This window comes from Ranitomeya imitator, chromosome 6 (assembly GCF_032444005.1).
Source record: "Ranitomeya imitator isolate aRanImi1 chromosome 6, aRanImi1.pri, whole genome shotgun sequence".
Classification (NCBI taxonomy): Eukaryota; Metazoa; Chordata; class Amphibia; order Anura; family Dendrobatidae; genus Ranitomeya; species Ranitomeya imitator.
This window is the reverse complement of record NC_091287.1, coordinates 489,805,992-489,832,225: the sequence shown is the minus strand read 5'-3', so window position 1 is coordinate 489,832,225 and position 26,234 is coordinate 489,805,992. Positions and strand designations below refer to the sequence as shown.

Sequence of the window (26,234 nt, the reverse complement as noted above, 5' to 3'; positions counted from 1 at the left end):
TTTTCATCCTTTCATGCAAAACGTGAACTAAAACCACATAAAAAAACGCACAGAAAAGAAGCTGAGTTTTTCTTGCCAGTGTGAGGATAGTAAGGAATCAGATGGCGTTCCTCTCCTCTGACAACTCATGTTGGTTAAATGTGTGGAAATGTAGCTTACATGTATTTCCCTGTAATGTATCCTTCTGTGGCTGCAGTTCATTTTTAGTAGGGAAGACAGGGTTAACTGTAGGTTCGGCCCATATTGGGGAATAGTTTTGGGGGACTCTCTGGGTAGTTTGAAGTACAAGAATACGAAGTAAGTTGATTAAGTGTTGGCAAGGGAAGAAGTTAGGACACACTCAGAAAAAGGTGATCATCACTGGATGTGTTTGTAGGGATCAGGAGGAAGGACCCATAGCAAGAGAATCCCAACTGTGGCAGAATACCAATTCTAGCAAGCAGGTTGTGGGATCCATAGCAAATAACTCATAGCAATGTCACTAAGGGACTATTGGGAACCTCTAGTGTCGACCAGACCTTGGAAGCTGCGGTCAGAGAGACGGTCAACAAGGCTGGGGGGCACATTCTGTAAGGTGATAGCCAGGGGCGGATCCTTACTTGGTTCTTAAGAAGGAAAATATCCTGCAATCTACTGTAATCTCTATTTCATCAACTGTGACGCAGTCAATAACTAAGGGAAATGTGCCTCTGTATTGTACAGACGGACATGGCAAGCTCATATCCTGTTATTCTCTGTATATCAGTTTGATTGTTCGTGAAAAGAACTTTGTTTTTACGTTCTTGTGTGGTTTTCTTATCGTGGGAAAAAAGACCGATGCTGCGTAAAACGTAGCAGGGCTCAACTGGGAGGTGACCGCAACGGAAACACGACTGCACACGCACTGAAAACGGACCTCCTTTTTCCGTTGCAGGCTGGGGCACGGAAATAGACTACCTCGCCCACGGCTACCGTCCTGAGCCCCGTTACACCAACGTTGGTTTTTGGTGCAAATACCCAGCGCTTAACCCCTTCACGACATGTGCTGTACTAGTACTGCGCATGTCGTGTCTCTCCCTTTGATGTGGGCTCCGGCGGTGAGCCGACATCAAAGTCGCGATATGTCAGCTGTTTTGAACAGCTGACATGTGTGGGCAATAGCGGCGGGTGAAATCGCGATTCACCCGCCGCTATTAACCTGTTAAATGCCGCTGTCAATTGCTGACAGCTGCATGTAATTACCTCTTCCAGCCACGCGGCCGGAAATGAGCGCATCGCCGACCCCCGTCACATGGTGCCAGATTATAGCCTCCCATAGAGACTATTGAAGCATGGCAAAAGTAAAAAAAAAAAAAGTTTTTAAAAATCTCAAAAAAATTTAAAAAATATAAAACTTTAAATCGCCCCCCCTTTCGCCCCATCCAAAATAAAACCACAAAAAAAAAAAATCAAACCTACACATGTTTGGAATTGCCGCGTTCAGAATCGCCCGATCTATCAATAAAAAAAAAAGCATTAACTTGATCGCTAAAGAGCGTAGCGAGAAAAAAAATTGAAACGACAGAATTACGTTTTTTTGGTCGCCGTGACATTGCAGTAAAATGCATAACGGGCGATCAAAAGAACGTATCTGCACAAATGTGGTATCATTAAAAACGTCAGCTTGGAACGCAAAAAATAAGCCCTCACCCGACCCCAGATCACGAAAAATGGAGATGCTACGGGTATTGGAAAATGGCGCTTTTTTTTTAAAGCAGAGTTTTTAATTTTTTTTTTAGAGGTGGAGAATCATATTATCAGGTCAGTTTTAATGAACCTAACAAAAAAGCCAAACAAAAAACAAGTGTGGGATTGCACTTTTTTTGCAATTTCACCACACTTGGACTTTTTTCAGCGCTGGCGTCACTGTCTCTGCCTTTTGACAAATCGAACATGAAGAAGTAGTTCCGGCTGCAAGTGATCTATGACTTCTTCTTCCTGCTCAATTCGACAGGAGGCGGGAGTCAGTGATGCCGACGCTTATTGGTCACAAGACCACACGAGAGGCCCGATACCGCCAGGGCTGACACCGCGGGAACTGCTGCAGCACGCGAGGTTAGTGTAGGCTTTAATTTTTATCAGGGCCAAGCATGGGGTATGAGAATTGGTTGTCCAAGCAGTGGACAACTTCTTTAAGTATAAAAATAGTTTATCGATCTTAGACAATGCGCTTTTTGATTACAACCCAAGGAAGCTAAGGTTTGGCCGTACATTATCGCTGCCGTGAGAACCCTAACATGGATCGATGGGCCTGGTCCGCCAGAGTGTTTCTCCAATCTGGTGACTTGTGGGATCCCAAGCATAGAGGGCCTTTCTATCATAGCCATATGCACTAATAGGGCAAATGGGCTGGGGTCATCATTAATGGGCTTGGAAACCTTTTTGCTTCCCCTTTCCCGATGTAAGATTGCAAAATCTGTGCTTTCTGCTGAAGAAATATCCAATTTTTACAGCTACCTTAATATTGTGAAGCTCCAGACTAGAGACCACAACTCTGTTTCATCTTGTACTGTTTTGCATGTATGTAATAAGGGTTGTCTTTATGTTTGGAAGTGTCCTTTCTACTATAACTACGGGATGATTCCTCTGTGTCTTCGAGCCATTAAAGATCCAAATATGTCCATTGCCGTTTTTTTTTCTCCCACTGTGATGTTACGGGTTCAGAAGGCCAAGGCGTTTAGTGGAGATCAGTTTTGGGAATGCTCTCATCCAAGAGGCAGGAAATAATAAGCCGGGGATAAAAATAAAGCAGAACAGAAATAGGCATTTTTGGAGGAAGGGGAAAATCGCTCATTCTCTGCAATCAGTGAAATTTAATGCAACCGTATGAAATAGAAAATCTGTGTAGCGAGCGGCCTGTATTGATTACAGATTAATTATTTGATTGCCCTAGCCTGATTTCCAGTGTAATATTTTCTAGCTTAATGTAATCACCCGTACGCAGCTGGAATCACTTAAACCTCTTAATTTCATTTAGCTGCATCGGGTACATAAAGGTAAGCGGCTAATTTCCGAAACATGAGTTTTTAAGATGTAATGACAAAAAAAGGAAAAGGCAAAATCCCTCTTTAATGCTGATAATCAGATAAGCCGAGGGTAGAGTTGTACCTCTCCAATTAAACTACCGCTTATAATAGGCCTCGTCCTCCTGGTGGATAGCAAGCTAAGTAGGGAGTATTAAAGAGACAGTAACGTCAAGACTTGGGCAACTGCGGAAATCTTTTCATAGTCTTGATTGGGGATGAGGCTTGAGGATGTGTAAAATGCTCGTTAATTTGAAGTGGTGATGTCATTAATATCAAAACTGTTGTACAACGAGAACAATTTGTCATCTAGAGCTGACTTGTTTGTGTGCTCTATTTTGAACGGATCCTGTCAAACTTTAATTTCCCCCCAATTTATTTATGACTGTGTAACCTCTTAAAATATAAGCCAGTTGATCCCCTTGTGACCCCAAAGCACTGTATATACAGTGGGGGAAATAAAGTGTATGAACTGGCTGATTTTGTAAGTTTGCCCACTGACAAAGACATGAACAGTCTATAATTTTAAGGGTAGGTTAATTTTAACATTGAGAGATAGAATATCAAAAATATAATCCAGAAAATCACAAGCTCCATTTAAATACTTTCTGTTTTTAAAAGGGTTGTCTGGAATCTAAAAAATTGAGTACTGTAAGTAAGCACAGGAGAGTTGATCAAAGTTGGGGCAAATAGTTTGGCAGCACCCAGTCCAGAAGGTTGGTCAGTAATTTGTGGCCGCTGGACCGGGATCCCTGAGAATCTCCTACATCTTGGCATCCATAGTTCTTCTTTTGACTAGCTGGCTTTTCCAATTAAGAGCCATGCTGAGAGTTTAAAGGCAGTTCTCTTGGCTCCTGTCCTGTCCACAAAGTATTGACTTGGCCACTGGCTATCGATTCACATCAACTCGGTCTAAGCAAAAAAAAAAATTCACCTGTTCAATCCACCTCTTGCAGGGCTTTGAGCCCAACCACCGACCTTGACTACTCGGTTTACCCGACTTCCGATTCCACGACTCCGCCTCACTGCTGAGCATGTACATAAAGTGCAGCACAGATTCATCCCAAGTAAAAGCTGAGATCCTTAGATCAGGAACAGAACAGACATTTATAGGACATTTCATAACTTTCCCAAATTCTTATGTAAGAATTTGCAGCACATCCTGCACTGTACTGCTGAACCCAATTTATTATATATTTTAGGAGTCAGTCCATTTTGTACCGACTCCGACTCCACAGCCCTGCTCTCTAGTGGGCCTGATTGTACTCACAGAGGTTTTATATTAGACTTGTACGTGGCCACTCCGGGCATCTTGTGTTTTATACCTTCAAGCATAACTTTTGTGGCCAGTAAGTTGCGTCAGTGGTCACTGGTATTTATTGAAGCTCCCAAGGTTCAAATCTAAAAGTGTTTTTATTTCACAACCCTTTTAAATATCTAGTTGTGTGTAAAAGAATTGTGAATGTAATTTTTCCATTTGCACTCTACATTATAGAATTTTTTAAAATTATTTTTTCAACTGAAGCAAAATTGAAGTACCGTAATTGCATCTACTCTTCCTTGTATCCCCTTAAAGGAGTACTCCAATGAGATAAAAAAGTTATCCTAATGCTCATGCCTTCCTAAACTATTAGGATTACATGAATAGTGCTGTTTTCCATCCTCGCAGTAGCTGTAATGCTGTGACACTAGCTGCTCCTTGATGCTCACCCTCTCTTACGGCACGTTATGTCACACATCAGGGGGCATATCCTGCTCCTCGCTGCTAGCAGCAGCCTGCCCCTTTAAAAATCCATTTACAATAGGCAGGCTAAGCAGAACGCGAAGTATTCCTTTTGCTTGGACTCTCTTTTTTGTGGTGAAAACCAGCATTGTGTTGTGTTCCTACAGCTCCCCCACAGGATAAATGAAGTATTACACATTTATGTAATTCAGATGCCATTGTGACGGAAGATGGACTCTTTGTAACTGCTCTAAGCTCCAAGGAAATGGAACCTTTCTGTTAACTCAAAACTTCCTAAAAAGTTTATATAAATTAAAGTTTTGAAATCTGAAACCATTCACTGCGAGAACTACTCAGCAATTTGTAGACCTCTGACAGTGGGTTTGGTGTGTGTCGCTTTAAGTAGTTGTTGCGGTGTTCACTAATCTAGCTCTGAGCTCTCAATAGTAAATTACCGTAAAAGTATCAAGATTTCTTTCCTCTTTCTGGTTTTCTCTGCTCTGACCTCACAAGCTTCCTGGACATATGTTGACTTCTTTAGATTGTGGGACTTTGTTTTTCTTCTGACATTCATCCGATAAAGGCGCGCTCGCAGGCTAGGGCTTATTGTCTTTGCTTTTCCTGGAGCCTGGCCATACTCTTCAGTATTTATGTAAAGTACAATTTTTGTTACTGGGGAATGCATGTTGAAATGATCCTGCACACTGTTTAGCTGCAGGCCAGTTGGCACTGCCACAAAGTCAATCTATTGCCAACAGGCCATTTCCTCCTTGGCCAAGCTGGAGCTTTAAATAGAAGTCTAGCATGGCTTTTTAAACAAGTGTTCTGGCAGAGAGGAAATGGTGGATTCCTTGCAAACAAGCATCGCTTCCGCCTGATAAATACACTGCACACATGCAGGAGGTTATGGCAATCCCAGGCCACATCAGCATCGCCGGGGTTAAGGGCGATTCTGGAAATATCATTTAATCCTAATCAAACAATCCTTTATGACGGATCAATCAAAGATTTGTCTTATTTAATTTCCATTAGTCGTCGTGTTACACACACGATAGTTTAACTACTGTAGAGTAATTCTTATACAATTGTGATGTTTTTTTTAATGCATGTAAAGGTATGTATTGATTTGGACAAAGGGCATTTTCTGTCATTTTAGTGTAATTAGAGATGAATAATGACATAATTTGTGAACATTATATTTCATATGATTTAGTGCCAATTTATTCTGCAGCGCTGAGGAGAGACATTGCCATTAGTGCCTGGCCCTAGAGGGGCTGCTATCTGATTTCCATATTTCATAGATTCTAATGCCACAGGCACTTTAGATGGCTGTTCGGCCATTTGCACCTCGGCTGGCTCTTCCATAAACAGAAGGGCTCATTCAGCCAAGTGCACTTCTTGGCTTCATAGAAGACAGCTGCTAGACCTTTCTGGTGATGGCAGCTTAGCTTTGGGAGAACAAAAGGATCTGTAATCCCAAAATCGGACAGTCAAAAGATGCCAAGAGGCTAAAGGTACCTTCACACTGAACAACTTAACAACGATATCGCTAGCGATCCGTGACGTTGCAGCGTCCTGGATAGCGATATCGTTGTTTGACACGCAGCAGCGATCTGGATCCTGCTGTGACATCGTTGGTCGGAGCAGAAAGTCCAGAACTTTTATTTCGTCGCTGAATCGTGTGTGACGCCGATCCAGCGATGTCTTCACTGGTAACCAGGGTAAACATCGGGTTACTAAGCGCAGGGCCGCGCTTAGTAACCCGATATTTACCCTGGTTACCAGTGTAAATGTAAAAAAAAACCAAACACTACATACTTAAATTCTGGTGTCTGTCGTGTCCCCCGGCGTTCTGCTTCCCTGCACTGACTGAGCGCCAGCCAGCCGTAAAGCACAGCGGAGATGTCACCGCTCTGCTTTACGGCTGGCGCTTACACAGTACAGGGAAGCAGAACGCCGGGGGACAGACACCGAAATGTAAGTATGTAGTGTTTTGTTTTTTTGTTTTTGTTTTTTTTTACATTTTCACTGGTAACCAGGGTAAGCATCGGGTTACTAAGCGCGGCCCTGCGCTTAGTAACCCGATGGTTACCCGGGGACTTCGGCATCGTTGGTCGCTGGAGAGCTGTCTGTGTGACAGCTCTCCAGCAACCACACTACGACGCTGCAGCGATCGGAATCGTTGTCTAGATCGCTGCAGCGCCGCTAATTGTGACGGTACCTTTAAAGAAGAAAACTGACCTTTCAGTTTTCCGCTCTGAAGACGCTCAATACTTTACGATACAAGTAATTAGGAAGACACGGGATCAGTCTGGGTCTTTTTTCAAGTGTTTTCCCAGCGTTTTTACTTCAGAAACTGCTTGTACGGTAGTTTCTTTGTCGTTATATGGAGAAAAAAAAATTGCTAGTACAAAAGACAAACCAAAAATGATAATAATAATAATAATAATCTTTATTTTTATATAGCGCTAACATATTCCGCAGCGCTTTACAGTTTTGCACACATCATCATCACTGTCCCTGATGGGGCTCACAATCTAAATTCCCTATCAGTATGTCTTTGGAATGTGGGAGGAAACCGGAGTGCCCGGAGGAAACCCACGCAAACACAGAGAGAACATACAAACTCTTTGCAGATGTTGTCCTGGGTGGGATTAGAATGATGAAAAAAATCCTTAACAAAATAAAAATCATAAGTTCTCTATGTCAATCTCCCGGGAAATGTTCAAAAAGACTAAAAAAAAAGCAAAAAAAAACCATCCAGACATTTCAAAATTGCCAACATGTCCTGAAGAGTCTTCCTCTTACAGAACTTTCTTAATGGAGAATGTAAATGAAAAAATAATAATAATAATAATAATAATAGAAAATGTTCATATGCCTTCAAATGGTACCAATGAAAACTCATTTCCAAAAAAAAATGTACCGTACATAAATGTTTTTGTATTTTTCCCACCTCCTCCTAATTTTTTTTTCTCCACTAGAATTGAAGGCTTCTTAAAACCCATGGCATTAAAAAATTTGCTGCATCAAACCACAAGTAAACTGCTCTCAGAAAGAGAACCTGAAAAACAAAATAAAAACCTCTCAATGCTACTTCCTGAAGGCCAAAACAGACTGTGGTATAATTGCAATGCATTATACCAGCGATCAGACTAATAAATCCCATAGAGAAACTACGGTAAGTAAAAAAAAAACCCAGAAAAAAATATATTAAACCAATAAATATGTATATTTGTGGAAAAAAAAAATACTTATTTGGTATCGATGCATCTGGAATGACTGGACCTATAAAACTGTCACACAATTTAATACCAGCCCCTTCATTGAACTCTGTACAAAAAAAATAAATTAGAAAACTTGGCAAAACAAATGCTTTATCATCCAACCTTCAAAAAAAAAAAAAGTGGAATATGCAATTAAAAACTCAAATGTAAACAAAAATGGTATCACTGAAAACGTCATTTTGTCCTGAAAAAAAAAAGTCACTATACAACTCAGTCAGCTGGTAAATAAAAATTAAAAAAAAAATATAGCTCTTGGAATACAGCTGTGAAAAAAATGTTTTTTTCTATAAAATTTGTGTATAACCAGCAAAACATAAATATAATATAAATGTGATATCACTGACCCGAGGAAAAATCTGCCTTGCCACTTTTACCATATGGCCTAAAAATAAACGCCAAATAAGCAATTGCTGAACTGTTGATTTTTGTTTATTCTGCTTCCCAAAAATTGGAATAGCAAGTGATGAAAGTCATGGGCCCAAAAATTGTACCAGTAAAAAACATACTCATCCTGCAAAAAAAAACAAAAAAACAAGCCTTCACATGACCGTGCAAAAGTATAGAAAACTTATATTTCTCAAAATATGGCAAAGTAAAAACTTTTGGTGTGTGACAGCAGCCAAACAAAGAAAATTATATGAATCTGGTATTGCTGTAATCGCACCTACCCGAAGAATAAAGTCGTCTAATCACTTATACCGCACGAGGAACAGCATAAAAAATACCAATTCTTCACATGCAGTTGGTTTGTTTATTCTGCCGCCCAAAGATCGCAGTAAGGCTCGGCACACATTTATCCTGCGCTGAGCGCTTACACTGGATTTATGTGTAAATATCTAAGATTCGTGATTCAGATGGAACCCCTGGCGGAAGATTCCTTATAATGACGCAGGTGGAACCACTGTGGATGCAGTTTCACCTGTGATCCAGCGAAGTCCGTCTTTTTAAGCGTGCACAAAAGCACAGTCCGCTACAGTTTTGTGCACCTCTAAAAAGGACACCGCTGAACAGAGGCCAGACAGAGTCCAGAGTAACTCTGCTACCTCACTATAGTGAATGGATCCATTGGGGGATTTATCTGAATGACATCATTTGGGGATTTCAATGGAAACCACAAAAATAAGTGCTCAGCGTAGAGCACTGGATAAACGTGATCCAAAATGTTATGTAAAATGTTCCCAATAAAAGCCTCAACTCAATCCAGAAAAAAAAGTCCCCACTCAGGTCTGTCATCTGTTAACAGAAATATAGGGGACTTTTCCAACGACTCTGGAAACGTGCTATGGCTCCACTCCCTCCCTCCAAAAAATCCAGCAAATTCTGCGCTTCCAAATGCCTGCCTCCCTTGTGAGCCCAACAGTGTGCCTAAACCACATTTAGCATTCACATATTTGGCATTTCTATAGTGATGAGAACAATTAATTTATGGATGTATGTCTCCAGAACCACAAGCTGGTCACTACAATGTACGGGCTCTACAATGTACGGGCTCTAAGAGCAAATTTTCAATTTTCACTCGTAACATTCATTGCTGCTTGTTTCTGGAAAACACCCATGGAGTCAAAATAGTCACTACACCTGTAGATAATTCCCAGTGGGGTGTAATGTTCCCAAATGAGGTCACTTGACAGGGTATTCTGCGCTCCTGGCACTAAAGGTACCGTCACATTTAGCGATGCTGCAGCGATCTAGACAACGATGCCGATCGCTGCAGCGTCGCTGTGTGGTCGCTGGAGAGCTGTCACACAGACAGCTCTCCAGCGACCAACTATGTGAAGTCCCCTGGTAACCAGGGTAAACATCGGGTTACTAAGTGCAGGGCAGCGCTTAGTAACCCGATGTTTACCCTGGTTACCAGTGTAAATGTTAAAAAAACCAAACACTACATACTTACATTCCGGTGTCTGTCCCCCGGCGCTCTGCTTCCTGCACGGATTGTGAGCGCCGGCTGGCCGTAAAGCAGAGCGGTGACGTCACCACTGTGCTTTACGGCCGGCGCTGACAGTGCAGGGAAGCAGAGCGCCGGGGGACAGACATCGGAATGTAAGTATGTAGTGTTTGTTTTTTTTTTTACATTTACACTGGTAACCAGGGTAAACATCGGGTTACTAAGCGCGGCCCTGCGCTCAGTAACCCGATGTTTACCCTGGTTACCAGTGAAGACATAGCTGAATTGGTGTCACACACGCCGATTCAGCGATGTCTGCAGGAGATCCAGCGACGAAATAAAGTTCTGGCCTTTCTGCTCCGACCAACGATGTCACAGCAGGATCCAGATCGCTGCTGCGTGTCAAACACAACGATATCGCTATCCAGGACCCTGCAACGTCACGGATCGCTAGCGATATCGTTGTTAAATTGTTCAGTGTGAAGGTACCTTTAGGGGCTCTGTACATGGAGTCCGCAAACTGTTCTACGATAATTTGTTCTCAGAGTCAAATAGCGCTCTGTCCTTCCCAAGTGTCGCTGTGTGGCTAAGCAGTACTTTACAGCCACATATGGAGTATTGCCACATTCAGCAGAAATGGTGTGACAGTTTGTGTCATTTTTCATTTTTATGCATTTCCCCATGTGAAAATGTAAAATTTGGGGCTAAAACAACATTTTTGTGGTGAAAATGTAATTATTTTTTCTTTGCCCAATGGCATAAAATTCTGTGACACACCTGTGGTTTCAGTATGATCACTGCAGCCCTAGATGAATTAATTGAGAGGTGTATGTCAAATTTGGTCACCTTTGGGGGTGGGGGTTTCCTGTTCTGGCACCTCAGGGGCCCTTCCACTGGGTCATGGCACTCGCAAACCATAACAGTAAAATCTGTACTATTATATGGCGCGCTTTCCCTTCTGATTTTTGCGCTGTGCCTGAAAAGTATTTCCCGATTACATGTAGAGATTGCACAACAATCTGAGAGGTCCATTTTCTCTTATTGGCCCAACTAAAAATTAAAAACGTGGGACTGAAACAACATTCTAATAATGTAAATGTAATTATTCTTTCTTCAACGCCCAATTGTATAAATTCTGAGGCACATGTGGTGTTAACATACTCACTGCATGGATGTAGTTTGTAAAATGGGGTCCCTTCTGGGGGGGTGGGGATGGGGGTTCTGCTGTTCTGCATCTAAGGGGCTCTGCCAATGTGACACGGCACCCTAAAACCATTTCAGCAAAATCTGAACTCAAATATGGCGCTTCTTGCCTGCTGAGCTTTCCATTGGGCATCAGAAGTAGTTTTTTTATTGTTTTTCTTTTTCTTTTTTTTTTTTTTTACCACATGTGGGATATCTGTGTACTCAGGAGAAATTGCTTAACAAATTATATTATACTGTTCATTTTATTCTATTACCCCTTTTGAAAATTTAAAACTTGGGGCCATTGCAATATTTTAGGTGAAAAAAATGTAATTTCCTCAGCATAATGTTATACAATTTTGTCAATCTCCTGAAGGTTAAAAATGCTCACTACACCCCTAGATAAATTCCTTTAGAGTTGAATATTCCAAAACGTGGTCACTTGTAGGTGTTTCTACTTTTTTGGCATGTCATGGGCTCTTCAAATGTGACATGGCATCCGCAGTCTATTCTAGTCAAAATTGAGCTCCAGAATTCAATTGGCGCTTCCCTTCCGAGCCCTGCCAGGTGCCCAAACAGTAGTTTTCCACCATATGTGGGGTATTGGCATACTCAGGAAGAATTGCACAAATTGTGTAGTCCATTTTCTCCTGATATCCTTGTGAAAATTAAAAATTTGGGACACAACCGATATTTTTTTGTGAAAAGGTTTTTATTTTTCATTTTCATGGCGCATTTTTTATAAAATTCTGTGAAGCACCTGTGTGTTTAAGATGGTCACCACACCTCTAGATAAGTTTAGAGATGAGCGAATATTTCAATGTAAGGTTGAGTATGATTTTCTAATTTGCAATATTCGCCCATTAATTTGTTGAATATTCGCCAAACATAACCGAACGCCATTCATGTCAATGGGAGGCAAAAGCAAACGCATGCACAATACCTTATATCGGCCCCATATGCTGCCAAAACACATCAAATGAGTGACAGACACCAGGAAAGTGGCCTCAATTCTCCTACAGTACAAATTTTAGCATGGCACTGCAGCAATCAGCCAGGTATGAGGTATCGGGGTCTGGGACAGCATTTACAGCTTACAATGGAACGTCACAGTAAGGCGAGGTGGGTCAGGGATCTGTGTAGGGCTCCAGCTTTAATGCTGGGCCACACTCAGGTGGCACAAATATCAGTTTTGTAGACTACCATTGTCAGAAGAATTTAAGGAAAGTAACACTGGTAGTTGAGTCCAAGGAATCGGAGGCCTGACTGCCTTGTAGGCCTACTGCTACATGCAAACAAGCATGAAGGAGACCCAACTAGGAGTGTTCACATTTAAACAAATGAGGGCCTTACGCTACAGAAGTACAATAAAATTTCACTCGATACTAAGTTTCATTTCGATACTGACCCGTGGAAGCGTAGATAGAGCGCGAAACGGCCGTCTTCAAATACTGCTCACACGAGCTCCTATTCTCACTCTCCCGGCCATGAACTTTTAATGGAAATTCAGTAAAGCAAGAGAACATCACAGATCGGTGAATGCTTTCCTTTTTTTCTTCTTTTTGATGCAAATAAAATTTCACTATCGAGTAGAAATAGTATAATTGGGACCGACACGTCTTCCACTGCAGCCAACTCAGCAGATGTCCTGTAGACCAACCATGACTGTTCAGATTTCCACAAATTTGTGTTAACATCAGCAGTAGCAGCCACAGCAGGCACAGAAGCCACACTAAAGATATCACAGAGTGCAGTTGCGTGACATTAATGCCTCACACTAAAAAATGCAATATCACCTAGTCTGTACAGTCTGCAATTGGGGTGCAAAAGTCCTTGGAGATCCATGACTTGTTCATCTTAATGAAAGTTAGGCGGTCTACACTTTCAGGGGACAGCTGACTGCGCTTATCCATCAGGACCCCACCGGCAGTGCTGAAGACACGTTCTGAGAGAATCTGGCTGCAGGGTATGATAAAACCTCCAAGGGGTGTGAGGCGAGCTCAGGCCACTTATCCATTTTGGAAGACCAAAATGTGAAAGGGTCCAAACCCTCCCTAATGGTATTGATATTCATTTCTAGATAAATGTAAGGTTATACACATGGGAAGAAGGAATCAATATCACCATTACACACTGAACGGGAAACCACTGGGTAAATCTGACAGGGAGAATGACTTGGGGATCCTAGTTAATGATAAACTTACCTGGAGCAGCCAGTGCCAGGCAGCAGCTGCCAAGGCAAACAGGATCATGGGGTGCATTAAAAGAGGTCTGGATACACATGATGAGAGCATTATACTGCCTCTGTACAAATCCCTAGTTAGACCGCACATGGAGTACTGTGTCCAGTTTTGGGCACCGGTGCTCAGGAAGGATATAATGGAACTAGAGAGAGTACAAAGGAGGGCAACAAAATTAATAAAGGGGATGGGAGAACTACAATATTTAGATAGATTAGCAAAATTAGGATTATTTAGTCTAGAAAAAAGACAACTGAGGGCCGATCTAATAACCATGTATAAGTATATAAGGGGACAATACAAATATCTCGCTGAGGATCTGTTTATACCAAGGAAGGTGACGGGCACAAGGGGGCATTCTTTGCGTTTGGAGGAGAGAAGGTTTTTCCACCAACATAGAAGAGGATTCTTTACTGTTAGGGCAGTGAGAATCTGGAATTGCTTGCCCGAGGAGGTGGTGATGGCGAACTCAGTCGAGGGGTTCAAGGGAGGCCTGGATGTCTTCCTGGAGCAGAACAATATTGTATCATACAATTATTAGGTTCTGTAGAAGGACGTAGATCTGGGGATTTATTATGATGGAATATAGGCTGAACTGGATGGACAAATGTCTTTTTTTGGCCTTACTAACTATGTTACTATGTTACTATGTTAGATACTCCTGCACCATCCACTCCATTCGTTCACCTTGTGTAAGACTTGGACTGGTGCACGAGTTGGTCTATAAAAAAGTGTCAAAGGACTCACAGAAATTGCTTCCACTTTCACCACCGCAGCTGCTGCTGCTAATGTTTTGGTGTTGATGAATTGACATGCCGGAGGTTGGAAGTCTAGAACTGCGATCCGAACTGTGTGCTTCAGTGCTGTTTTGGGGGAAAAGCTCTACTAAGGTTGTGTAAAAGCGTGTTTCAATACTCCTCATTCGCGAGTCCCTTTCCATGGCAAGAAGCATCTGGCAAAATTTGGTTTTATAACGTGGATCTAACAGAGTGGCAACCCAGTAGTCAGCAATATTCCTAATCATAAGTATACAGGGATCATGTTACAGATAGTGCAGCAAGAAGGTACTCACATGTCGGGCACTACCATGAGGTACAAGCCCATGCTGTGTTGGTGGCTGGGTAACAATGATGCTTGTTTCTTCCATCCCGTCCCGCAAACCACGGACAACAGAGAAGTTGCTCGCCCATCACCTCTTCCTCCTCCATTTGTTCCTCGGAACTTGCACCTTCGATAAGTTTGTCTGTTATCACCTCCCCCTGAGATCGCAGTAATCCACCCTCCCTTGGCATCCGCCTGTGTGACTACAGTCTTGAACTTAGAGACAATGCCTTCTGCATCCTTCTCTGCTTCCTCCTCTTCATTTGTGACCACTATCTCCTCCCGCAGGCTATTCAAAGTCTGCTCCGGCATATAGATGACCGGAATAGTGATGCTGATGACTGCGTCGTCAGCACTAACCATCTTAGTAGCCATTTTGAAATGTGCAGAAGGGTGTAGAGGTCCTTAATCTGCACCCACTCTGTAAACACTATGTATGACACTAGGAACAGAAGAATTTAAATTTTTTTGTGGCCTTGGGATCAGGCCTCTATATAACACAGTAGATCCTACAAACTATTTAAAAGTCAGGTCCCATACTGTATGCCGTTTAGCAACAGAAAAATAGTTTTGGTTATGTGCGTAAGATCGGCAGACAGCTTAATTTCAACCCAACAAAATGACACGGCACTAAATGACAAGGTGGGATACAGCAGGCTGTTTCACATTTAGCTAGTGAAAAAATCTCATTTAGAATGTTAGTCGTGCATGGAGCACTATAGAAGCAGTGTACAACACACTTGTAGGACATGTGCCCTGCTGGCTTTGTCTGCCTAAAAAAAAATGCTGGAAGATAAAATTAACAGCCATATTGGACAGTGGCTAGCTACACTATCTGACTGCTATACTAACAGTGCCAGCGTCAGCAGCAGCCTCTCTGCGCTGTTAAAATGGCGCTAAAGCAAAATGTCCACACTTTATATGGAGAGGGACATGTGATTTCAGCAGCCAATGACACAAGCCGTTGTGTCAGGACATTGTGGATGTTTTCTGTGCCCTGATTTGCTAGCCGCAATGTTCACACATAAACATAGGGGAAAAAAATTACTGTTTACAAGAAAGTCGCTCCTCTGATCTCTGCAAACCCCCTCCCCTCATCAAACACCTGCCAAACGCTCATGATATACCACCATTATCATTGCTAAAGTGCTGAAAATACTTTTGTGGCAACGCAAATATTTTCCTGCACTTTTTACCGAATGTTACTGATATTTACAGATATTATAATATTTTGCTCGTGTTTCCGATCACAAATCTGAATGTGCCTTATTCATGTTAGCACTGCAGCCTTGCAGCGCTGGGGTCCTGGGTTCTAATCCCACCCAGGACAACATCTGCAAAGAGTTTGTATGTTCTCTCCGTGTTTGCGTGGGTTTCCTCCGGGCACTCCGGTTTCCTCCCACATTCCAAAAACATACTGATAGGGATTCTAGATTGTGAGCTCCATCGGGGACAGTGATGATAATGTGTGCAAACTGTAAAGCGCTGCGGAATATGTTAGCGCTATATAAAAATAAAGATTATTATTATTATTATTCATGCCGAACTTACGTTTGGCGATTGTTTTTCGAACCAATTTTCTCATTAATAGATAAGTTCCTTAAGGGGTCTAGTTTCCATATTGGGGTCACTTGTGGGGTTTCCACTATTTAGGCACATCAGGGCCACTCCAAACACGACATGACGATGGCTGTCAAAGACAATTTTGTATTTCAAAAGTCAAACTTCACTCCTTCCCTTCTGAGCCCTGCCATGCATCCAAACAGTAGTTTAGCACCACGTAGAAATTGCACAGCAAATTGTATTGTCCATTTTCTCTTGTCACCCTTGAGGAAATGCAAAATTTGCAGCTAAATCAACAATTTTGTGGGAAAGGTAAAATGTTCCTTTTTTTCTTTACACACTGCTTTATTTCCTGTGAAGTCTAAAGGTTTAATTTCATGAATGTGGTTTTGAGCACTTTTAGGGGTGTAGTTTTTAAAATGGTGTCACTTTTGTGTGTTTTCTGTCATATAGATACCTCAAAGTCACTTCAAATGTGTTGTGGTTTCTAAAAAAAAAAATAAATAAATAAAAAATAAAAAATAAAAATTGGTTTTGTAACTTTTGTTGGAAAAATTGATTGTCTTTTAACCTTCCTAACAATAAAAAGATGTTTCCAAAATGATGGTGATGTAAAGTAGACATGTGGTAAATGTTTAACTATTTTGTGTGATATAACTCTCTGGTTTAAGGGCATGAAAATTAATAGCTTGAAAATTGCAAAATTGTCAGCAAAATTCTGATACTCGCTGTTGATCAACTGTGATCGGGAAGGGAATTATTTTGAGAAGTCCGCCCCATTGACCACAGCCTGTCATTGGGATGAGAATCTAGTTGTGCACGTGTTTCATAAAACACGCCGCTTCTTATGTACGTCTAACTTATAAGAATGCCCCCGCAGTTGTGTCATTTCCTCAACACGTAAATTATGTATGGAACAAATGGAACAATACCCTGCAGGGCTTGGACAGACGCTGGAAACTGGCACAGTTTCCTACTTGCTTATCGGTATTTTGTGTAGAGTTTCCAGATTCGTATTGAAAACACGGCACATGTGAAAGGCACACTCTGGAATTACATGGATACAATGTGTATGTAATTGGTACCATGTTGGCATTCTTCGCCATTATGTTTCACATTTAGCCATATGTTAGGCTGTGTTAGCGATGGCATTAGATTCTGCTTTGTCAGGTTTGTTGAGCGCGACAGAATATCTTTAAAGGAACATTACGCCTAGAAATAAATGGAAAATATTACGAATTTGAATTCCTAAGTGGCTTCAGATCAGTTTATAAATGTTGAGAAAATGTATTTTTTCACTAGTATGTAAATGAGCTGACAATTGCCCCTGAGGGTGGTTGATTGTTTTTTCTAAACCCTGCCTAGCGCTGCCCACTTTGCCATTTGGCTTGTGTACGAGACCACAGTGGTACATGACAGTGGTGAGGCTGTCCAAAAAGCGAAAGGAGCCAGGGTGTAGACAGGAGACCTGGGCATATGCCAGGACTAGGGCCACCCTTGACGCACCCCCCAGCTTGTTTACATGCTGAAAATATAGATTTTCCCAACATTTGTAAATTGATCTGTACCCGTACTGGTTTGGTGAAGCCCCCTGGAAAAGAGAAGGAAAAATCCAGCAACTGCAAAAGTATATAGAAGTAAAACGCACAAAGGAGAACCAGTAGGAGTCGTGCCGTGAGACCGAGGCAACATCCTACTGAGGTGCGTAGCCGGTGGCCAGAATACCGCGGGAGTAACTGACTCTAGGCCTTACTTCGAACTCCGCAGGACAGTTAATTATAGGTTGGCTGTCTACCTTAAATTTCCTTCGAAGACATAGGGGGCAACGCGTGGAGAGGGGCGTCTCTAGGGTCCCGGAAGAGCTCCCAGCCTTCCCGTCATATGGGTGCGTCCTAGCCATAACATACTGGGGGACGAGAAACTAGTAACATCTGGAACAAGCGTAAAGCACAGCAGTGACGTCACCGCTGTGCTTTACGGCCGGCGCTCAGTCAGTGCGGGAAGCTGAAGGCGAGGGACGTGACCAGACACCGGAATGTAAGTATGTAGTGTTTGTTTTTTTTTACATTTACAATGGTAACCAGGGAAAACATCGGGGTACTAAGCGCGGCCCTGCGCTTAGTAACCCGATGTTTACCCTGGTTACCAGTGAAGACATCGCTGAACCGGCGTCACACACGCCGATTCAGCGATGTCAGCGGGTGATCCAGCGATGAAATAAAGTCCTGGACTTTCCCCAGCGACCAACGATCTCTCAGCAGGGGCCTGATCGTTGGTCGCTGTCACACATAACGATTTCGTTAACGATATCGTTGCTACGTCACAAAAAGCAACGATATCGTTAACGATATCGTTATGTGTGACGATACCTTGAGTCCGCAAGGACAGGGTCCTCTCCCCTCTGTACCAGTCTGTCACTGTCACTGTAAATTTGCTTATTGTTAACGATATCTATAACCCTGTATGTAACCCCTTTTCACATGTACAGCACCATTGAATTAATGGTGCTATATAAATAATAATAATATTAACCCCTTCCCGACCCATGACGCCACGTAGGCGTCATGAAAGTCGGTGCCATTCCGACCCATGACGCCTATGTGGCGTCATGGCGGGAATGCTTCCCTGCGGGTCCGGTGACCGGGGTCATTCAAATGTCACCATACCCGCAGGTGCAGGGGGACCTGTACTTCACCCCAGGGGGGGTGGCTTTGCCCCCCCGGGTCTACGATCACCGCTGCTGACCTTTTTTTAACCCCCTCCAGCTCTGATTGGAGCTAGCGTCCATGTGACGTTAGCACTCCAATCAGAGCTGGAGGGGCGGAGAAAAACAGCGTCTGCCTCGCTCCTCAGCTTCATCCCATCCGTGGAAGCTGAGGAGCGAGGTGCCCGACTGCTCACCTGCCCCCCCAGACTCCGCGATCGCCGCCGCAGCCGCCGCACACATCTTCAGAGCGCCGCCGCCGTATCCCCCACTGCCACCGCCGCCTCCCCCACTGCTAACGCCAGTACCACCGCTGCTGCTGAGGACAGGTACCTCCCCTCTCCTGTCCTCCACTCCCCCAACCTCCGCTCCCTCCCCCCTGCCCCCCCCCGATCATCCCCCAGCCCCCCTTTATCACCAGCTCCTGCTCTATTTTCTTTTCTCCTATCGCCCCCTGCATCTGTTAGCCCCTCCTCCCCTGGTGATCATCCTCCTCAGTGATCACCACTAATCACCCCCTGCCCCCCCCTGATCACCCCCTGCCCCCCCTGTCCACCTGATCACCCCCTGCCCCCCTTTATCACCTGCTGCTGCTCTACTTTCTTTTCTCCTATCGCCCCCTGCATCTGTTAGCCCCTCCTCCCCTGGTGATCACCCTCCTCAGTGATCACCACTAATCACCCCCTGCCCCCCCCCTGATCACCCCCTACCCCCCCGATCACCCCCTGCCCCCCCCTGTCCACCTGATCACCCCCTTCCCCCCTTTATCACCTGCTGCTGCTGCTGTGTTTTCTCTCCTACTGCCCCCTGCGTCTGTCAGCCCCTCCTCCCCTGGTGATCACCCTCTTCAGTGATCTTCAGCTAATCACCCCCTGCCCCCCCTGATCACCCCCTACCCCCCCTGATCACCCCCTGCCCCCCCACTGTCCACCTGATCACCCCTCTGCCCCCCTTCATCACCCGCTGCTGCTGCTGTGTTTTCTTCTCTCCTACCGCGTTTGCGTCTGTCAGCCCCTCCCCTGGTGATCACCCTCTTCAGTGATCACCGCTAATCACCCCCTGCCCCCCCTGATCACCCCCTGCCCCCCCCCCGTCCACCTGATCACCCCTCTGCCCCCCTTTATCACCTGCTGCTGCTGCTGCGTTTTCTTCTCTGCTACCGCCCCTGTGTCTGTCAGCCCCTCCTGCCCTGGTGATCACCCTCTTCAGTGATCACCGCTAATCACCCCCTGGCCCCCCTGATCACCCACTGATCACCCCCTGCCCCCCTGATCACCCCCTGCCCCCCTGATCACCTGCTGCTGCCAGCTTCATCTCCATCTGACGCTGCATCTCCTCAGCCCCCTCCTGTCCCCCCGCGCCTGACAGCCCCCCGCGCCTGACAGCCCCCCGCGCCTGACAGCCCCCCGCGCCAGACAGCCCCCCACGCCTGACAGCCCCCACGCGCCTGACAGCCCCCACACGCGTCTGACAGCTCCCCGCACCTGATAGCCTCCTCCTGCAGAAGAGTTGCACCAAACACTCGCACATACACACGCACACGCAACACTATAATAAAGTTTAGATTTTTTTTTACACACGCACACGCACCACACACACAATGTCCCGCTCATCCCAGTCATCCCAGTCACAAAGGCTGTACTCAGTTGAGGAGGCATATTCCTTTCTTGCCTCCGAAGCTGATAGTGAGGGAGAGGACACCACTTTTCTGTACTCCTCCCACTCTTCCTCCCCTAGTGACACCGACTCGCCACCCCCAAGATGTCGCAGGCCGAGAAATCGTCCGGAGCCCAGGGGAGGAGAGTCGGAGCCAAGTGTAAGTGACCCCCAACCTAGTGCTAGTGACGCCCAACCTAGCACTAGTGCCCCAGTCTGGACCCCCGTCCCTGAAAACTTTGCTCCACGGATTCCTGATTTCATTCCCCAATCAGGAATCCAATTTGAGACTGCCAACCTCCGGGAGATAGACTTTTTCAAAGTCTTTTTCTCGGAGTAAGTCGTCAGTCTCATGGTGGAGCAAACAAATTTGTACGCCCTGCAATTTTTTGCCCAAAACCCAAGTTCATCATTTACTACTTGGAAGCCCGTTGACTCCGTAGAAATGATGAAATATTGGGGACTGGTCCTTCACATGGGAATTGTGAAGAAACCAGAACTTCGCCAATACTGGAGTACTGATATTTTATATCAAACTCCAGTATTTGGCATGGTTATGAATCGCAAACGTTTTGAGGCGATTCATAAATTTCTCCACTTTAGGGACAATACGGACATCCTTCCTCGCGATGACCCGAATTTTGATAGATTGTTCAAAATTCGGCCGGTCATCGAACACTTCAGCAACAAGTTTGCCGAAGTGTACATTCCCCAAAGGGAAATTTGTGTGGATGAATCCCTCATCCACTTCAAAGGGAGGCTTCAGTTCCGTCAGTACCTGCCAAGCAAAAGGGCGAGGTACGGGATAAAACTCTACAAGATCTGTGAGAGTACCTCAGGGTACACTCTCAGCTTTAGAGTTTATCAAGGAAAGGACAGCAGTATCCAGCCCCCAGATTGTCCACCTGCTCTGGGGGTGAGTGGGAAAATAGTGTGGGATTTGGTTCACCCACTGCTTGATAAAGGTTACCATCTGTACGTTGATAACTTTTATACAAGCATCCCACTCTTTCAGTCCCTCTCTGCCAGAGCTACCGTTGCTTGCGGTACTGTGCGCAGAAACAAGAGCTGTCTCCCTTTGTCACTAATTGAGCAGGTTCTCCCAAAGGGTGAGAGCCGGGCCCAATGTAGTGGCAACATGCTTGCGGTCAAGTTCAAAGACAAAAGGGACGTCTTTTTCTTGACAACAATCCATGGTCCCGGCACCACGGCCAGCACTGTTCGAGGTACCCCAGCACAGGTCCACAAACCGGACTGTGCCCTGGGGTACAACAAACACATGGGGGGAGTTGATCTTTCTGATCAAGTCCTCCAGCCCTATAGTGCCATGCGGAAAACGAAGGTGTGGTATAAAAAACTGGCTGTGCACATCGTACAAATGGCACTGTATAACGCATACGTGCTATCACGATGTGCAGGCCAGACCAACAACACCTTCCTTCAGTTCCAGGAGGCGGTGATAAAGGCCCTGATGTTTGGAGACGAGGAAGGAGCGGGCCCCAGCACTGCTGGAACTCAAGGTTCCCGTATGGTACCGGTGCAACATTTTCCCTGTGAGGGGAGAGCAAAAAAAAGGTGCCGGGTGTGCTATAAAAGGGGGATAAGAAGGGAAACTCGTTTCCAATGTGAAACGTGTCCCGACAAACCTGGACTGTGTTTGAATGAATGCTTCAGAATTCATCACACGTCCGTGGACTAGCCACATCCTGATATTCCACTACAGAACTCACCCACACCAGGCTGATATACACAACACCACACACACACACTAACTTGACGTACACTACACCACACCCCAACCTGACATACACTACACCACACACACCAACCTGACGTAGTGTGTCAGATTGGTGTGTGTGGCGTAGTGTACATCAGGTTGGTGTGTGGTGTGGTATAGTGTACGTCAGGTTGGTGTGTGTGTGTGGTGTACAGTACACCACACACACCTACCTGACGTACACTACACCACACCCCAACCTGACATACAATACACCACACACACCAACCTGACGTAGTGTGTCAGATTGGTGTGTGTGGCGTAGTGTACATCAGGTTGGTGTGTGGTGTGGTATAGTGTACGTCAGGTTGGTGTGTGTGTGTGGTGTACAGTACACCACACACACCTACCTGACGTACACTACACCACACCCCAACCTGACATACACTACACCACACACACCAACCTGACGTAGTGTGTCAGATTGGTGTGTGTGGCGTTGTGTACATCAGGTTGGTGTGTGGTGTGGTATAGTGTACGTCAGGTTGGTGTGTGTGTGTGGTGTACACTACACCACACACACCTACCTGACGTACACTACACCACACCCCAACCTAACAAACACTACACAACCCAACCTGACGTAGTGTCAGGGTGTGTATGGCGTAGTGTACGTCAGTTTGGTGTGGTGTGGTATAGTGTACGTCAGGTGTGTGTGTGTGTGTGGTGAATACTACACCACACACACACCAACCTGACATACACTACATACCTTCCATACACAACATAGTGTCCGCTAACGATTGGAGCTAATTTTTCATTCAAAAAGTGAAATGGCGCTCCTTCCCTTCCGAGCCTTGCCGTGCGCCTAAACAGTGGTTTACGCCTACATGTGAGGTATCGGTGTACTCAGGAGATATTGCCCAACAAATTTTAGCATCCATTTTATCCTGATGCCCATGTGAAAATGAAAAAAATTGAGGCTAAAATAAAATTTTTGTGAAAAAAAAGTACTTTTTCATTTTTATGGATCAATTTGTGAAGCACCTGGGGGTTCAAAGTGCTCAATATGCATCTAGATAAGTTCCTTGGGTGGTCTAGTTTCCAAAATGGGGTCATATGTGGGGGAGCTCCAATGTTTAGGCACACGGCGGCTCTCCAAACGTGACATGGTGTCCGCTAAAGATTGGAGCTATTTTTTCATTCAAAAAGTCAAATGGCGCTCCTTCCCTTCCGAGCCTTAGCATGTGCCCAAACAGTGGTTTACCCCCACATATGAGGTATCGGTGTACTCAGGAGAAATTGCCCAACAAATTTTAGGATCCATTTTATCCTGTTGCCCATGTGAAAATGAAAAAATTGAGGCTAAAAGAATTTTTTTGTGAAAAAAAAGTACTTTTTCATTTTTATGGATCAATTTGTGAAGCACCTGGGGGTTCAAAGTGCTCACTATGCATCTAGATAAGTTCCTTGGGGCGTCTAGTTTCCAAAATGGGGTCACTTGTGGGGGAGCTCAAATTTTTAGGCACACGGGGGCTCTCCAAATGTGACATGGTGTCCGCTAAAGAGTGCAGCCAATTTTTCATTCAAAAAGTCAAATGGCGCTCCTTCCCTTTCAAGCCCTGCCGTGCGCCCAAACAGTGGTTTACCCCCACATATGAGGTATCAGCGTACTCAGGACAAATTGGACAACAACTTTCGTGGTTCAGTTTCTCCTTTTACCATTGGGAAAATAAAAAAATTGTTGCTGAAAGATCATTTTTGTGACTAAAAAGTTAAATGTTCATTTTTTCCTTCCATGTTGCTTCTGCTGCTGTGAAGCACCTGAAGGGTTAATAAACTTCTTGAATGTGGTTTTGAGTACCTTGAGGGGTGCAGTTTTTAGAATGGTGTCACTTTTGGGTATTTTCAGCCATATAGACCCCTCAAACTGACTTCAAATGTGAGGTGGTCCCTAAAAAAAATGGTTTTGTAAATTTCGTTGTAAAAATGAGAAATCGCTGGTCAAATTTTAACCCTTATAACTTCCTAGCAAAAAAAAAAAATTTTCCAAAATTGTGCTGATGTAAAGTAGACATGTGGGAAATGTTATTTATTAACTATTTTGTGTCACATATCTCTCTGGTTTAACAGAATAAAAATTCAAAATTTGAAAATTGCGAAATTTTCAAAATTTTCACCAAATTTCCAATTTTTTCCACACATAAACGCAAAAATTATCGACCTAAATTTACCACTAACATGAAGCCCAATATGTCACGAGAAAACAATCTCAGAATCGCTAGGATCCGTTGAAGCGTTCCCGAGTTATTACCTCATAAAGGGACACTGGTCAGAATTGCAAAAAATGGCAAGGTCTTTAAGGTCAAAATAGGCTGGGTCATGAAGGGGTTAATATTTGATCTCAAATAGAAATACTGACTTTTTGTTTTAGCTCTGTATTTTTCGATTTATCTTTCTAGTCTTGCGCACCGCTTTTATCGTGGGTCAATAGATGCTATTCCAGTATGTAGCAGGTGTAATAATAATATTAGCAAATATATCCAATTAGCAATGTAGTATGGTTCTTTTAGGGCCGTGGTCCCATTAGCGTATGGCATCTGATGATTCTGTCATGCGAGAGCATCGGATGTAATATTCCAATAACATGCTTCTTGTGGGAGCATAGGGTCGGGCTCTGTGCTTCGATCCTCTCATATGAGAGAATCACAGCACATCTGTGGAGGAGATGGAGAAGTAATTTCTCCATCTCCCTTGTTGCCGGTGTCATCGGAATCGCACTGCACTCTGGTGATATGCAAGTGCAGTGCGATTGTTTCACATCCACACATCGACTTGCATGCTAAATTGGCATAAGAAAATAATTGCAGATGTGAACTACACCTTAGGGAAACATTGGGTTAATGCAATCCAATTGCACTCGTCCAATTGCATCACAAGTGGGAATGAGCCCTAATTGTAAGTCTCTTACCCCGTGTGCAGGGCAGTGCAGTAGCTTAGGTATCCATGGTTATGACCGCTAGTAACTATCTTTCACACTATGAGTGGTCTTAACCATGGATTACTAAGCTATTGCAATGCCCTGCATTTGGGGTAATTGACATAGCGGATCAGAACTTTTATGCTACATTTCTAATTGGGAGTATTAGCTAATATTATCATTACACCTATCACATATTGGGATAGGATCTTAGAGATGAGAATACCCTTTTAAGGATTATCAGACTCCAACAACCGTGCAAAGTTTTCAGATTTAAATAAAATCCTATATTTTCTTTTTGAGCTATTGGATTAAATTTAAGATTGTTTAAAAAAATAAAGTAGAGCCATTAAAAGTAATGAAGGCTTGTGTTGAGTTATATGTAACCAAATATTTCTTGCCCTATCTAATTATCCTTCCAAATGCTAATATTTGTGTTATGACTTGCATTTATGGAGTGTGAAACCTGTCAAGTGGTCACGTCACGCCGTGGAGTTAATTTACATATTTGTATAGGTTCCTCTGACCTGTACCCGATTTGTGCCATTTTAATGGTAATCATTATCCAATCCTCGGCAATGCACAGGCTGTTACATGAACAGATTGTAAATACATCTTCCATGCCGGGCGAGCCGCTCGTAAGAGAAAACATTCCAGATGTTTTTCTTATTAAAATCCAAATCACCTGCCAAGACATACAGGAATGTGTAATGTACCTCCGAGGTTTTCACATACAATATGGCTAATGTGTGACCTGTGGACACCCAATGTTCCACATGCCCAGAGATTAGATAACAGGAGATCTCGTCTTTTCAGGTTGACCGACTTATTACATAGTGAAATCCAGCCTATTGCCTCCAGAGATCCTTGCCCCTGTTCACTTACTAAAAATCGGCAAATGTGGTTTTCTCATCATTACGTGCGCTGCAATTTTCAATGGTCTGCTTGAATAGTTTTTGACGTTTATTTGTTCCTCCGTGTATACTTAACCAACCATCTTATATATATGAACAAGTCTTGAGATTTAATAAGGGATGTGGCTTTCCGATATCATTTATGTGGTAAGTATGTCATCTGGTTTCTTAAAATCGTTTGGTAACTGGGGAGTCCTCCCTCAAGATTTCATAACCAAGATTTCTTTATCTTTTT

General features: G+C 43.9%; 1 protein-coding gene across 3 annotated transcripts in view; it reads left to right on the top strand.

Annotated features, from left to right (window-relative positions):
* Window positions 1-26,234, top strand: part of STK3 (serine/threonine kinase 3) — a 339,998-nt gene that overhangs the window by 60,044 nt on the left and 253,720 nt on the right. The gene's annotated exons all lie outside the window — the stretch shown is intronic.